Source organism: Oncorhynchus keta, chromosome 17, assembly GCF_023373465.1.
Source record: "Oncorhynchus keta strain PuntledgeMale-10-30-2019 chromosome 17, Oket_V2, whole genome shotgun sequence".
In the NCBI taxonomy this organism is placed as follows: domain Eukaryota; kingdom Metazoa; phylum Chordata; class Actinopteri; order Salmoniformes; family Salmonidae; genus Oncorhynchus; species Oncorhynchus keta.
In genome coordinates this window covers 56,435,519-56,449,301 of record NC_068437.1, presented here as the reverse complement: position 1 = coordinate 56,449,301, position 13,783 = coordinate 56,435,519, and positions in this window count along the sequence as shown.

Sequence of the window (13,783 nt, the reverse complement as noted above, 5' to 3'; positions counted from 1 at the left end):
CACGACACGACACGACACCTCAGCTCACGACACGACACGACACGACACCTCAGCTCACGACACGACACGACACCTCAGCTCACGACACGACACGACACTTCAGCTCACGACACTCAGACACGACACTTCAGCTCACGACACGACACGACACTTCAGCTCACGACACGACACGACACTCAGCTCAGCTCACGACACGACACGACACTTCAGCTCACGACACGACACGACACTTCAGCTCACGACATTCTCACACGACACCTCAGCTCACGACACGACACGACACCTCAGCTCACGACACTCACACGACACTTCAGCTCAGACACGACACGACACCTCAGCTCACGACACGACACCTCAGCTCACGACACGACACGACACCTCAGCTCACGACACGACACGACACCTCAGCTCACGACACGACACGACACCTCAGCTCACGACACGACACGACACTCAGCTCAGGACACGACACGACACCTCAGCTCACGACACTCACGACACGACGACACCTCAGCTCACGACACGACACGACACTCAGCTCAGGACACGACACGACACCTCAGCTCACGACACGACACCTCAGCTCAGACACGACACGACACCTCAGCTCAGGACACGACACGACACCTCAGCTCAGGACACGACACGACACCTCAGCTCAGGACACGACACCTCAGCTCACGACACGACACCTCAGCTCAGGACACGACACGACACGACACTCAGCTCAGGACACGACACCTCAGCTCAGGACACGACACCTCAGCTCAGGACACGACACGACACTCAGCTCAGGACACGACACGACACGACACCTCAGCTCAGGACACGACACGACACCTCAGCTCAGGACACGACACGACACCTCAGCTCAGGACACGACACCTCAGACACGACACGACACCTCAGCTCAGGACACGACACCTCAGCTCAGGACACGACACCTCAGCTCAGGACACGACACCTCACGACACGACACCTCAGCTCAGGACACGACACGACACCTCAGCTCAGGACACGACACGACACCTCAGCTCAGGACACGACACGACACCTCAGCTCAGGACACGACACGACACCTCAGCTCAGGACACGACACCTCAGCTCAGGACACGACACCTCAGCTCAGGACACGACACCTCAGCTCAGGACACGACACGACACCTCAGCTCAGGACACGACACGACACCTCAGCTCAGGACACGACACGACACCTCAGCTCAGGACACGACACCTCAGCTCAGGACACGACACCTCAGCTCAGGACACGACACGACACTCAGCTCAGGACACGACACGACACCTCAGCTCAGGACACGACACGACACCTCAGCTCAGGACACGACACACGACACCTCAGCTCAGGACACGACACGACACCTCAGCTCAGGACACGACACGACACCTCAGCTCAGGGACACGACACGACACCTCAGCTCAGGGACACGACACTATACACAGGGACACGACACTCAGCTCAGGACACGACACGACACCTCAGCTCAGGACACGACACGACACTCAGCTCAGGACACGACACGACACGACACTCAGCTCAGGACACGACACGACACACCTCAGCTCAGGACACGACACGACACACAGAGTGGGGACACTTCAGCTCAGGACACGACACGACACCTCAGACACGACACCTCAGCTCAGGACACGACACGACACCTCAGCTCAGGACACGACACGACACCTCAGCTCAGGACACGACACGACACCTCAGCTCAGGACACGACACGACACCTCACCACACTCACACCTCACCTCACCTCACCTCAGCTCACGACACCTCACCTCAGCTCACGGGACACGACACTCAGCTCAGGACACGACACTCAGCTCAGGGACACGACACGACAGCTCAGACACGACACGACACGACACCTCAGCTCAGGGGACACGACACGACACGACACCTCAGCTCACGACACGACACGACACCTCAGCTCAGACACGACACGACACGACACCTCAGCTCAGGACACGACACGACACCTCAGCTCAGGACACGACACACCTCAGCTCACGACACGACACCTCAGCTCAGGACACGACACGACACCTCAGCTCAGGGACACGACACCTCAGCTCAGGACACGACACGACAGCTCAGCTCACGACACGACACTCAGACACGACACCTCAGCTCAGGACACGACACGACACCTCAGCTCAGGACACGACACGACACTCAGCTCAGGACACGACACGACACCTCAGCTCAGGACACGACACGACACTTCAGCTCAGGACACGACACGACACTTCAGCTCAGGACACGACACGACACTTCAGCTCAGGACACGACACGACACCTCAGCACTCAGGACACGACACACACTCAGCTCACGGACACGACACGACACTTCAGCTCAGGACACGACACGACACTTCAGCTCAGGACACGACACGACACTTCAGCTCAGGACACGACACGACACTTCAGCTCAGGACACGACACGACACTTCAGCTCAGGACACGACACGACACTTCAGCTCAGGACACGACACGACACCTCAGCTCAGGACACGACACGACACTCAGCTCAGGACACGACACGACACCTCAGCTCAGGACACGACACGACACCTCAGCTCAGGACACGACACCTCAGCTCAGGACACGACACCTCAGCTCAGGACACGACACGACACCTCAGCTCAGGACACGACACGACACCTCAGCTCAGGACACGACACGACACCTCAGCTCAGGACACGACACGACACCTCAGCTCAGGACACGACACGACACCTCAGCTCACGACACGACACGACACCTCAGCTCAGGACACGACACGACACCTCAGCTCAGGACACGACACGACACTCAGCTCACGACACGACACGACACCTCAGCTCACGACACGACACCTCAGCTCACGACACGACACCTCAGCTCAGGACACGACACGACACCTCAGCTCAGGACACGACACGACACCTCAGCTCAGGACACGACACGACACCTCAGCTCAGGACACGACACGACACCTCAGCTCACGACACGACACGACACGACACCTCAGCTCACGACACGACACGACACTCAGCTCAGGACACGACACTCAGCTCACGACACGACACCTCAGCTCAGGACACGACACTCAGCTCAGGACACGACACGACACACCTCAGCTCACGACACGACACGACACCTCAGCTCAGGACACACGACACGACACTCAGCTCAGGACACGACACGACACCTCAGCTCAGGACACGACACGACACCTCAGCTCACGACACGACACCTCAGCTCAGGACACGACACGACACGACACCTCAGCTCAGGACACGACACGACACCTCAGCTCAGGACACGACACCTCAGCTCAGGACACGACACCTCAGCTCAGGACACGACACGACACCTCAGCTCAGGACACGACACGACACCTCAGCTCAGGACACGACACGACACTCAGCTCAGGACACGACACGACACCTCAGCTCAGGACACGACACGACACTCAGCTCAGGACACGACACGACACCTCAGCTCAGGACACAGCTCAGGACACGACACCTCAGCTCAGGACACGACACGACACCTCAGCTCAGGACACGACACACGACACCTCAGCTCAGGACACGACACGACACCTCAGCTCAGACACGACACGACACCTCAGCTCAGGACACGACACGACACCTCAGCTCAGACACGACACAGCTCGACACGACACACCTCAGCTCACGACACGACACGACACCTCAGCTCAGGACACGACACGACACTCAGCTCACGACACGACACACCTCAGCTCAGGACACGACACGACAGCTCAGCTCAGGACACGACACGACACCTCAGCTCAGGACACGACACGACACCTCAGCTCAGGACACGACACGACAGCTCAGGACACGACACCTCAGCTCAGGACACGACACCTCAGCTCAGGACACGACACCTCAGCTCACACACTCAGCTCAGCTCACGACACGACACCTCAGCTCAGGACACGACACGACACCTCAGCTCAGACACGACACGACACCTCAGCTCAGGACACGACACCTCAGCTCAGGACACGACACCTCACCTCAGGACACGACACCTCAGCTCAGGACACGACACGACACCTCAGCTCAGGACACGACACGACACCTCAGCTCAGGACACGACACGACACACCTCAGCTCAGGACACGACACGACACCTCAGCTCAGGACACGACACCTCAGCTCAGGACACGACACCTCACACGACACTCAGCTCAGGACACGACACGACACCTCAGCTCAGGACACGACACGACACCTCAGCTCAGGACACGACACGACACCTCAGCTCAGGACACGACACGACACTCAGCTCAGGACACGACACGACACCTCAGCTCAGGACACGACACACACCTCAGCTCAGGACACGACACACCTCAGCTCAGGACACGACACACCTCAGCTCAGGACACGACACGACACCTCAGCTCAGGACACGACACCTCAGCTCAGGACACGACACGACACCTCAGCTCAGGGACACGACACACTCAGCTCAGGACACGACACCTCAGCTCAGGACACGACACACTCAGCTCAGGACACGACACGACACCTCAGCTCAGGACACGACACGACACCTCAGCTCAGGACACGACACGACACCTCAGCTCAGGACACGACACGACACTCAGCTCAGGACACGACACGACACCTCAGCTCAGGACACGACACGACACCTCAGCTCAGGACACGACACGACACCTCAGCTCAGGACACGACACGACACCTCAGCTCAGGACACGACACGACACCTCAGCTCAGGACACGACACGACACGACAGCTCAGGACACGACACGACACCTCAGCTCAGGACACGACACCTCAGGACACGACACGACACCTCAGCTCAGGACACGACACGACACCTCAGCTCAGGACACGACACGACACTCAGCTCAGGACACGACACGACACCTCAGCTCAGGACACGACACGACACCTCAGCTCAGGACACGACACGACACCTCAGCTCAGGACACGACACGACACGACACTTCAGCTCAGGACACGACACGACACGACACCTCAGCTCAGGACACGACACGACACTTCAGCTCAGGACACGACACGACACTTCAGCTCAGGACACGACACGACACCTCAGCTCAGGACACGACACGACACTTCAGCTCAGGACACGACACGACACGACACCTCAGCTCAGGACACGACACGACACGACACTTCAGCTCAGCTCACGACACGACACGACACTTCAGCTCACGACACGACACGACACGACACTTCAGCTCACGACACGACACGACACGACACTTCAGCTCACGACACGACACGACACGACACCTCAGCTCACGACACGACACGACACTTCAGCTCACGACACGACACGACACTTCAGCTCACGACACGACACGACACTTCAGCTCACGACACGACACGACACGACACTTCAGCTCACGACACGACACGACACTTCAGCTCACGACACGACACGACACTTCAGCTCAGGACACGACACACTTCAGACACGACACGACACTCAGCTCAGGGACACGACACGACACTTCAGCTCAGGACACGACACGACACTTCAGCTCAGGACACGACACGACACTTCAGCTCAGGGCACGACACGACACGACACTTCAGCTCAGGACACGACACGACACGACACTTCAGCTCAGGGACACGACACGACACTTCAGCTCAGGGGACACGACACGACACTTCAGCTCAGGACACGACACGACACTTCAGCTCAGGACACGACACGACACAGACACTTCAGCTCAGGACACAGACACGACACGACACTTCAGCTCAGGACACACACGACACGACACTTCAGCTCAGGGGACACGACACACACTTCAGCTCAGGGCACGACACGACACACTTCAGCTCAGGACACGACACGACACTTCAGCTCAGGACACGACACGACACGACACTTCAGCTCAGGACACGACACGACACTTCACGACACTTCAGCTCAGCTCAGGACACGACACGACACTTCAGCTCAGGGACACGACACGACACTTCAGCTCAGGACACGACACGACACTTCAGCTCAGGACACAACACACACGAGCTCAGCTCAGGACACGACACGACACTTCAGCTCAGGACACGACACACGACACTTCAGCTCAGGACACGACACGACACCTCAGCTCAGGACAGCTCAGCTCACGACACGACACGACACTTCAGCTCAGGACACGACACGACACGACACTTCAGCTCAGGGACACGACACGACACTTCAGCTCAGGGACACGACACGACACTTCAGCTCAGGACACACACGACAGCTCAGCTCAGGACACGACACGACACTTCAGCTCAGGACACGACACGACACGACACTTCAGCTCACGACACTTCAGCTCAGGACACGACACGACACTTCAGCTCAGGACACGACACGACACTTCAGCTCAGGGACACGACACGACACTTCAGCTCAGGACACGACACGACACTTCAGCTCAGGACACGACACGACACTTCAGCTCAGGGACACGACACGACACTTCAGCTCAGGACACGACACGACACTTCAGCTCAGGACACGACACGACACTTCAGCTCAGGGACACGACACGACACTTCAGCTCAGGACACGACACGACACTTCAGCTCAGGACACGACACGACAGCTCAGCTCAGGACACGACACGACACTTCAGCTCAGGACACGACACGACACTTCAGCTCAGGACACGACACGACACTTCAGCTCAGGACACGACACGACACTTCAGCTCAGGGACACGACACGACACTTCAGCTCAGGACACGACACGACACTTCAGCTCAGGACACGACACGACACTTCAGCTCAGGGACACACGACACTTCAGCTCAGGCACACGACAGACACTTCAGCTCAGGACACGACACGACACTTCAGCTCAGGGCACGACACGACACTTCAGCTCAGGACACGACACGACACCTCAGCTCAGGACACGACACGACACTTCAGCTCAGGACACGACACGACACTTCAGCTCAGGACACGACACGACACTTCAGCTCAGGACACAGCTCAGGACACGACACTTCAGCTCAGGACACGACACGACACTTCAGCTCAGGACACGACACGACACTTCAGCTCAGGACACGACACGACACTCAGCTCAGGACACGACACGACACTTCAGCTCAGGACACGACACGACACTTCAGCTCAGGACACGACACGACACTCAGCTCAGGACACGACACGACACTTCAGCTCAGGACACGACACGACACTTCAGCTCAGGACACGACACGACACTCAGCTCAGGACACGACACGACACTCAGCTCAGGCACGACACGACACCTCAGCTCAGGACACACACGACACTTCAGCTCAGGACACGACACGACACTTCAGCTCAGGACACGACACGACACTTCAGCTCAGGACACGACACGACACTTCAGCTCAGGACACGACACGACACTTCAGCTCAGGCACGACACGACACTTCAGCTCAGGACACACGACACGACACTTCAGCTCAGGACACGACACGACACTTCAGCTCAGGACACGACACGACACTTCAGCTCAGGACACGACACGACACTTCAGCTCAGGACACGACACGACACTTCAGCTCAGGGCACGACACGACACTTCAGCTCAGGACACGACACGACACTTCAGCTCAGGACACGACACGACACTTCAGCTCAGGACACGACACGACACTTCAGCTCAGGGCACGACACGACACTTCAGCTCAGGCACACGACACTTCAGCTCAGGGCACGACACGACACTTCAGCTCAGGCACGACACGACACTTCAGCTCAGGACACGACACGACACTTCAGCTCAGGACACGACACGACACTTCAGCTCAGGACACGACACGACACTTCAGCTCAGGACACGACACGACACTTCAGCTCAGGACACGACACGACACACTTCAGCTCAGGACACGACACGACACTTCAGCTCAGGGCACGACACGACACTTCAGCTCAGGACACGACACGACACTCAGCTCAGCACGACACTTCAGCTCAGGGCACGACACGACACTTCAGCTCAGGGACACGACACGACACTTCAGCTCAGGGACACACACGACACTTCAGCTCAGGGCACGACACGACACCTCAGCTCAGGACACGACACGACACTCAGCTCAGGGACACACGACACGACACTTCAGCTCAGGACACGACACGACACTTCAGCTCAGGACACGACACGACACTTCAGCTCAGGGCACGACACGACACCTCAGCTCAGGACACGACACGACACCTCAGCTCAGGACACGACACGACACTTCAGCTCAGGACACGACACGACACTTCAGCTCAGGGACACGACACGACACTTCAGCTCAGGACACGACACGACACTTCAGCTCAGGGCACGACACGACACTTCAGCTCAGGGACACGACACGACACTTCAGCTCAGGACACGACACGACACTTCAGCTCAGGACACGACACGACACTTCAGCTCAGGACACGACACGACACTTCAGCTCAGGGACACGACACGACACTTCAGCTCAGGGGACACGACACGACACGACACTTCAGCTCAGGACACGACACGACACTTCAGCTCAGGACACGACACGACACACTTCAGCTCAGGGACACGACACGACACTTCAGCTCAGGACACGACACGACACTTCAGCTCAGGGCACGACACGACACTTCAGCTCAGGACACGACACGACACTTCAGCTCAGGACACGACACGACACTTCAGCTCAGGGGACACGACACCTCAGCTCAGGACACGACACGACACTTCAGCTCAGGACACGACACTTCAGCTCAGGCACGACACGACACTTCAGCTCAGGACACGACACGACACTTCAGCTCAGGACACGACACGACACTTCAGCTCAGGACACGACACGACACTTCAGCTCAGGGCACGACACGACACTTCAGCTCAGGACACGACACGACACTTCAGCTCAGGGACACGACACGACACTTCAGCTCAGGGCACGACACGACACTTCAGCTCAGGGCACGACACGACACTTCAGCTCAGGACACGACACGACACTTCAGCTCAGGACACGACACGACACTTCAGCTCAGGACACGACACGACACTTCAGCTCAGGACACGACACGACACTTCAGCTCAGGACACGACACGACACTTCAGCTCAGGGACACGACACGACACTTCAGCTCAGGACACGACACGACACTTCAGCTCAGGGACACACACACGACACTTCAGCTCAGGACACGACACGACACTTCAGCTCAGGGACACGACACGACACTTCAGCTCAGGGGCACGACACGACACTTCAGCTCAGGGACACGACACACACTTCAGCTCAGGGACACGACACACACTTCAGCTCAGGGACACGACACGACACTTCAGCTCAGGGACACGACACGACACTTCAGCTCAGGACACGACACGACACTTCAGCTCAGGCACGACACGACACTTCAGCTCAGGGCACGACACGACACTTCAGCTCAGGACACGACACGACACTTCAGCTCAGGGACACTTCAGCTCACACGACACTTCAGCTCAGGACACGACACGACACTTCAGCTCAGGGCACGACACGACACTTCAGCTCAGGGCACGACACGACACTTCAGCTCAGGGCACGACACGACACTTCAGCTCAGACACACGACACGACACTTCAGCTCAGGACACGACACGACACTTCAGCTCAGGACACGACACGACACTTCAGCTCAGGGCACGACACGACACTTCAGCTCAGGACACGACACGACACTTCAGCTCAGGACACGACACGACACTTCAGCTCAGGACACACGACACGACACTTCAGCTCAGGACACGACACGACACTTCAGCTCAGGGCACGACACGACACTTCAGCTCAGGACACGACACGACACTTCAGCTCAGGGCACGACACGACACTTCAGCTCAGGGCACGACACGACACTTCAGCTCAGGACACGACACGACACTTCAGCTCAGGACACGACACGACACTTCAGCTCAGGACACGACACGACACTTCAGCTCAGGACACGACACGACACTTCAGCTCAGGACACGACACGACACTTCAGCTCAGGACACGACACGACACTTCAGCTCAGGACACGACACGACACTTCAGCTCAGGACACGACACGACACTTCAGCTCAGGACACGACACGACACTTCAGCTCAGGACACGACACGACACTTCAGCTCAGGACACGACACGACACTTCAGCTCAGGACACGACACGACACTTCAGCTCAGGACACGACACGACACTTCAGCACAAGACACGACACGACACTTCAGCTCAGGACACGACACGACACTTCAGCTCAGGACACGACACGACACTTCAGCTCAGGACACGACACGACACTTCAGCTCAGGACACGACACGACACTTCAGCTCAGGACACGACACGACACTTCAGCTCAGGACACGACACGACACTTCAGCTCAGGACACGACACGACACTTCAGCTCAGGACACACGACACGACGACACTTCAGCTCAGGGACACGACACACGACACTTCAGCTCAGGACACGACACGACACTTCAGGACACGACACGACACTCAGCTCAGGACACGACACTTCAGCTCAGGACACGACACGACACTTCAGCTCAGGACACGACACGACACTTCAGCTCAGGACACGACACGACACTTCACCTCAGGACACGACACGACACTTCAGCTCAGGACACGACACGACACTTCAGCTCAGGGGACACGACACGACACTTCAGCTCAGGACACGACACTTCAGCTCAGGACACGACACTTCAGCTCAGGACACGACACACGACACGACACAGCTCAGCTCACGACACGACACTTCAGCTCAGGACACACGACACTTCAGCTCAGACACGACACGACACTTCAGCTCAGACACGACACGACACGACACTTCAGCTCAGGACAGGACACGACACGACACTTCAGCTCAGGACACGACACTTCACGACACGACACTTCAGCTCAGGACACGACACTTCAGCTCAGGACACGACACTTCAGCTCAGGACACACGACACTTCAGCTCAGGACACACGACACCTCAGCTCAGGACACGACACTTCAGCTCAGGACACGACACACTCAGCTCAGGACACACGACACTTCAGCTCAGGACACGACACGACACTTCAGCTCAGGACACGACACGACACTCAGCTCAGGACACGACACGACACCTCAGCTCAGGACACGACACGACACCTCAGCTCAGGACACGACACGACACCTCAGCTCAGGACACGACACTTCAGCTCAGGGACACGACACCTCAGCTCAGGACACGACACCTCAGCTCAGGACACGACACCTCAGCTCAGGACACGACACTTCAGCTCAGGACACGACACTCAGCTCAGGACACGACACGACACTCAGCTCAGGACACGACACCTCAGCTCAGGACACGACACGACACCTCAGCTCAGGACACGACACCTCAGCTCAGGACACGACACCTCAGCTCAGGACACGACACCTCAGCTCAGGACACGACACCTCAGCTCAGGACACGACACCTCAGCTCAGGACACGACACCTCAGCTCAGGACACGACACCTCAGCTCAGACACGACACGACACCTCAGCTCAGGACACGACACCTCAGCTCAGGACACGACACCTCAGCTCACGACACGACACCTCAGCTCAGGACACGACACCTCAGCTCACGACACGACACCTCAGCTCAGGACACGACACGACACCTCAGCTCAGGACACGACACGACACCTCAGCTCACGACACGACACACACTCAGCTCAGGACACGACACGACACTCAGCTCAGGACACGACACACACTCAGCTCAGACACGACACGACACCTCAGCTCAGGACACGACACGACACCTCAGCTCAGGACACGACACGACACTCAGCTCAGGACACGACACGACACTCAGCTCAGGACACGACACACACTCAGCTCAGGACACGACACGACACACTCAGCTCACGACACGACACTCAGCTCAGCTCAGGACACGACACGACACCTCAGCTCAGGACACGACACACGACACTCAGCTCACGACACGACACGACACACCTCAGCTCAGGACACGACACGACACTCAGCTCAGGACACGACACGACACTCAGCTCAGACACGACACGACACGACACCTCAGCTCAGGGACACGACACCTCAGCTCAGGACACGACACGACACCTCAGCTCAGGACACGACACGACACCTCAGCTCACGACACGACACGACACCTCAGCTCAGGACACGACACGACACCTCAGCTCAGGACACACGACACGACACCTCAGCTCAGGACACGACACGACACGACACCTCAGCTCAGGACACGACACGACACCTCAGCAGGACACGACACGACACTCAGCTCACGACACGACACCTCAGCTCAGGACACACACGACACAGCTCAGCTCAGGACACGACACTCAGCTCAGGACACGACACGACACCTCAGCTCAGGACACGACACACACCTCAGCTCAGGACACGACACGACACCTCAGCTCAGGACACGACACGACACCTCAGCTCAGACACGACACGACACCTCAGCTCAGGACACGACACGACACCTCAGCTCAGGACACGACACGACACCTCAGCTCAGGACACGACACGACACCTCAGCTCAGGACACGACACGACACCTCAGCTCAGGACACGACACGACACCTCAGCTCAGGACACGACACGACACCTCAGCTCAGGACACGACACGACACCTCAGCTCAGGACACGACACGACACCTCAGCTCAGGACACGACACGACACCTCAGCTCAGGACACGACACGACACGACACCTCAGCTCAGGACACGACACGACACTCAGCTCAGGACACGACACGACACCTCAGCTCAGGACACGACACGACACCTCAGCTCAGGACACGACACGACACGACAGCTCAGCTCAGGACACGACACGACACCTCAGCTCAGGACACGACACGACACTCAGCTCAGACACGACACCACCTCAGCTCAGGACACGACACGACACCTCAGCTCAGGACACGACACCTCAGCTCAGGACACGACACGACACACACTCAGCTCAGGGACACGACACCTCAGCTCAGGACACGACACGACACCTCAGCTCAGGACACGACACACAGCTCAGCTCAGGACACGACACGACACGACACCTCAGCTCAGGACACGACACGACACCTCAGCTCAGGACACGACACGACACCTCAGCTCAGGACACGACACGACACCTCAGCTCAGGACACGACACGACACCTCAGCTCAGGACACGACACGACACCTCAGCTCAGGACACACGACACCTCAGCTCACGACACTCAGGACACGACACCTCAGCTCAGGACACGACACTTCACACGACACCTCAGCTCAGGACACGACACTCAGCTCAGACACGACACGACACGACACCTCAGCTCAGGACACGACACGACACCTCAGCTCAGGACACGACACGACACCTCAGCTCAGGACACGACACGACACCTCAGCTCAGGACACGACACGACACCTCAGCTCAGGACACGACACGACACCTCAGCTCAGGACACGACACGACACCTCAGCTCAGGACACGACACGACACCTCAGCTCAGGACACGACACGACACCTCAGCTCAGGACACGACACGACACCTCAGCTCAGGACACGACACGACACCTCAGCTCAGGACACGACACGACACCTCAGCTCAGGACACGACACGACACCTCAGCTCAGGACACGACACGACACCTCAGCTCAGACACGACACGACACCTCAGCTCAGGACACG